The sequence below is a fragment of the Geospiza fortis genome, unplaced genomic scaffold, assembly GCF_000277835.1.
Source record: "Geospiza fortis unplaced genomic scaffold, GeoFor_1.0 scaffold194, whole genome shotgun sequence".
Classification (NCBI taxonomy): Eukaryota; Metazoa; Chordata; class Aves; order Passeriformes; family Thraupidae; genus Geospiza; species Geospiza fortis.
In genome coordinates this window covers 4807769-4812384 of record NW_005054322.1, presented here as the reverse complement: position 1 = coordinate 4812384, position 4616 = coordinate 4807769, and the positions used below count along the sequence as shown (strand labels likewise).

The following is a 4616-nucleotide window of genomic DNA, read 5'->3' as shown; positions in this document are numbered from 1 at the left end:
ATATGGGTGGGTGGAATTACCTGCAAGTTTTCTTACTAATGTACTTTCTGTAGAAAATAGCATAATAGTTCTGCCAAGTCTTCATTTCATGGTGTGTATCGTTTAATTTTAAAGGGATTTAGTTATGCAACAGGAAAGAAACCTTTCCATACTTAAGCTAGAACCTGAAATCAACCAGGCAATTGGAAGAATAGTATCCGTTAAACACATGGAGTTTCAAATGAAGAATTTGGCCTGAATATAAAAATGAGAAATGCACTTCCCAAAGGTATTAAATGTTGCAGCTGTCTTATTTAATTTTCTTTTAATCTTTTAAAGTAAATCTATAAGTACAAAACAGTATTTTTTCTTGCTAGAGAATATTTTTCATGCTCTTTTTCCAGAAAAGTTGAAGTAAATCTTTTACTGTTGGCTAGCATTTTTGCTCACATCTATCTTTATCTATGCCTACCACATTACACATATATATGGTGGAGATTTTGTCTTTACTTTTTCTTCTTTTGGTTTATGCCTAACACAGTCTCTTCAGGGGGGAGACCAACTGTCAGAGCATATGTTTACAGTATAGGTTTATTTTGATTTTGCACTCCTGCTTTAATTCACCATGGTAAGTTGGGCAAGTTGTGCCTATTTAATTTAGTTTGCCTATTTTAGCTGTCTGATTTTAAAAATAAACATAGGTAGTAAGAGGTGGGGTGGGGATAAGTGTAAATAGAGCTGTGCATGTACAAAATATACTGGAAATGGCTCTTTGATGCAGTTCCTAAAGTTAGCATTCCGATCTGGATAAACTATATAAAAAGTGTTGCTGCTGTTACCTTTAAATTTACACTGGCAATCTCACTTTAATTGGCACATTTGTGGCAAAGGACTCTTCTAGCAGATATTGCCTTGCTGTATTACTGTAGGAACAAAAATAGGAAGGGAGAAAAGAAAATTCCCTAATCTTTCCCCCACATGGCCTGCCAAATCTCTTTTTGTGCTTCCAGATAGCCCTGTTAATTTCCAGAAGTTATCTGTCATGACCTGACTAGAAGGCTTATTGCAATGGAGGGGCGTGCTTGGGTCCACGCTGTGTAAGTAGCTTTTGTCTTAAGAGTTTAGTATAAAAACATTAAAGAAAGCATAATTCATGTTATCTAGGGAACCTGTAAAAAGACTGCACAGACTTAAATCTCTGGCATTCTTTAGTCTAAGAAAATGATACCTAGCAGCACCATGAGCTCCACATCTCTGGCCTACATCAAGTAGCATGGTCAATTCTAGGCTGGGGCCAGATGAACTCCTGCCCATAATAACAGATATGTTACTATTCTTGCTAACAATTGTTTTGGGTTATAATTTTTTTTCCCTCTGAAGTTAATTAAGGCTCTTTTGAGTCTGTCTGCCCGGAAGTTGCAGTAAGGGTAAGCTGCAGAGCTAACAAATGGCTTGAGGACTGATAGAATAGTTCACAAAAGCTTATTTTGAAATTAGCTCTTATTCTCTTTCATATGAAATTTTTTGGGTTTTCTTTTCACATCCAAGTTTCCAGATGACAAAAAGTCAGATTAGAAAATAACCCAGAGTTTTTTGCTTTCTTTTGAAATAAACATATGCATAATCTTTAGTTCCTTTCACTAGAAACACAGTTGTCTAGTTTGTGGTTTGTGTCTCATTAAGATATTATGCATACATGACAAAGTCTAGATCTTCACCATAAATAGTCAGCTTGGCAATGGACAGGTGTGTTCTAAATATTTTGTAGCTCATTAACACAACTGATGTTACTACATGAAAGCTAAAGTTCAATAAGAAAATTCTGCATTCAGCTCAGAGTATGTTTGTGTTTCCTTGAAGCATGGTAGACACCTTGGCATAACGTAGCAGCACATAATGGTTTGTGGGTTTTGAAAAGGTGCAGGCCATATTGTGCTGCCTCAAAAATACAAGGATTTCATCACCCTGAAGAGACATACCACTTATGAATTAGTCAATCTTGTGATGCTGATGTCTGTCATACTTTAGCAGCACGTAAATATTGGTGTTAAGACTGTAAATATCTCCAGTATTAACTGTGCTGCTGAAGTAAGGCTAGCCACTTCTGCACGCGAGTCATGGAACAGGACATTGCATGTATTCCTTGTGCCTTTTTGTTGCTATAAACTTATCTATTGTTTGCATATGAACACTTTCTTAGCTTTTTTTTGTATTTTCATTTATTCAGAAACTATATTTAGAGCTTCATAGTATCTGATGGTAAATAAAATAGACATAGATATAATTTTGTTTTGGTTTATGTGAAAACTGAACTTTTTTAAGGAACCATCTCAAGCTACACCTGTCTAACAATGCTTTGGTAAGTGCGTTTGTTTATATATTTAAAAACTATAAAAATTAAGTTACTTTAATTCTCAACACATTTCTTTATTAAAACTCATAAAACTATTAATTTTTACAATCTTTTCTAAATTAGTGGAGCTGGGAAGTGTTTGGTCATGCTTTTAACAACGAGAGCTCATAAAGAAAAAAGTGTCTTCCAATTTTTTTAACTAAACTTATTAACCACTTCATTTCTTAAACCACTGGGCTATAGACAGGTAACAGTTTTATGGTTAGAAGTTTAAACTGTGTATCTGACTGTGAATTTACTAATTTTTTTTCTCATCTTCCACTAAGATTTTTCTCTTGCAGGAGAATCTTTCATTGAGATGATTGAAATTACTGCAGTGAGAATGGAAATTACTTGGGCTCCTTTCCTTTTAAAAGCTGCATGCAAGAACTGTGTGGTGAGTCAAATGTAGACTAATGGTTATGTAAATGTCACTAATTTTAGATACAGATCTGAAAGTGTGTTTCCTTTTAAGATTTTATTTTCTTCACTATCATGACTCAGTATCACTTGCTAATCTAATTTTATTAGCCCTGTTGTATTTTACCATTTAACATACACATACCTTATTCAAATAGGTCTTCCCAGAGTCAAGTTAATACATCATATAGATGTTTTAAAAGGAGGAAAAACGGCTTATCTGCACTCAAGAGTTGTTTTGGTTTTAGCCTTCACAGAACTGCTACTGGTGCAGTTGCACAGGTACAGACATGATGTAGATGAATATGAATCCAAGTTGTTATAATTCATTAGTTTGCATTATTTGACCATATTCCATAATTTCAGACTGGTAAAAATCACATTCTCATTTTCTACTACTGCTATGAATTTGAACTGACAAAATTACTAATAGCTAAAATTTCCGATTTAGTTCAGACCTGAGCAGTTCTCAATAGCACAGCTATGCAGAATTAGATAGCCTACAGCTTTTCATAAAGAACATTTGTGTGCACATTTACCTACTACATTTCTCTTAAGATACATGACCAAAATGAAGTTGACTACTTAGAAAAAATATCCTTTCTGGCTCAAAGTTGGATAGCTTTCTCACTGAGTTTCTTTAGGTGAGTTTCATTAGGGAGTTTCTTTTCTTTCTTTCAACCTATGTAACTGCTAAATATTAAAGATCTGCACATATACTTCAGCCATTTGAGAACTTAGAAATGCTTGGAAAGACCTTGAAGGTCTCTGCTTTTTTTCATCATGCTGCAGACTGGTGCTTGCAGCAGGCCCATCCATCCAGTTGCTCTTGTAGATCTAGTATTTTAATGTACCCAGGATTTTTCCCAGAAACTTCCTTGAGTAGATGTGAATCTAAAGAGCTGATCAGAGACTTGAGAGCATACAACAAATAAGCCTGTTTGCCTGGCTTTGTCAAAGTCCAGTGGCCAAACTGTTTGTTCCTGACTACTTCATTGTACTCGTGTTGGCCTTTGTGAGAAGAGTGAAGCAGCCTGTGCTTCCTTCTGGTTCACCATGCAAACTCCTATCACTGGCCCAAGGGCAGGAAATGGCAGGGAGCAGGAAGAAGGAGAAGGGCAAAGGTTGGAGTGCCTTGTTCGGTGGCCCTAGCAGCATAGAATAGTTCAGTGACATGGTGAAAGCATAGCTTGAGCATTTGCAGAACCAGAGTTCAACTGAGGAACCAAAGTTCCTGTCTGGATTAGAAAACTACTTCAAGTGCTTATGAAGGCCTACTGAAATGATTCACTTCCTAAACCTTTGAAGAGGATGTTATATTTCTCACATGGTTCTCAGGTGGCTTAATATTAGCAGTTATATTTTCCAGAGGTTTGCCTGTATGGGTGGTGCCAGAGACTGTGGCTGGGTCAAACTCACTTCATGTTGCAGCTCTGGGGTCCTAAGTACTGTGCCTGATATAAGAAAGGAAGGCTCACTGTTTTCAGTTCAGGTGCTTATTTTCTGCAAGGCTCGGGAACTGTATGGGAAAAAGATGCTTAGTTCACATAAAAAGGCAAGAAAAGATCAGCCTGCTTGAAAATAAACGAGACTAATAGCTGTATATTAGTGAAAACAACTGGTTTTAGGAACATGTCTAAAAGTGCGATGTTGAAGGGTTGGAGCTGAGAACAGATACAGGAAGATCTGATGAGCTGGAAAATGAGAAGGATTGAAATATGTTGGGCAAAGATTTGGGGGTTGGTTTGTTTATTGAAATTGGAAGAAGCAGCAGCCTGACAGAGGGGATCTGGCTTGAGGCAAAGAGAACAAGTCAGGTTTAGGG

At 36.6% G+C, this 4616-nt stretch overlaps 1 long non-coding RNA gene across 2 annotated transcripts in view; it reads left to right on the top strand.

Annotated features, from left to right (window-relative positions):
- Window positions 1–2084: 2084 nt before the first annotated feature.
- LOC115947846 overlaps window positions 2085–4616 on the top strand; it is a 5048-nt gene continuing 2516 nt past the window's right edge. Inside the window, exon 1 of one of the 2 annotated variants that reach the window (XR_004081690.1) lies at window positions 2085–2768. This is a non-coding gene — a long non-coding RNA (uncharacterized LOC115947846). Of the gene's footprint in view, window positions 3074–4616 lie in introns of both variants that reach the window. The other variant, XR_004081689.1, reaches the window with a different exon arrangement.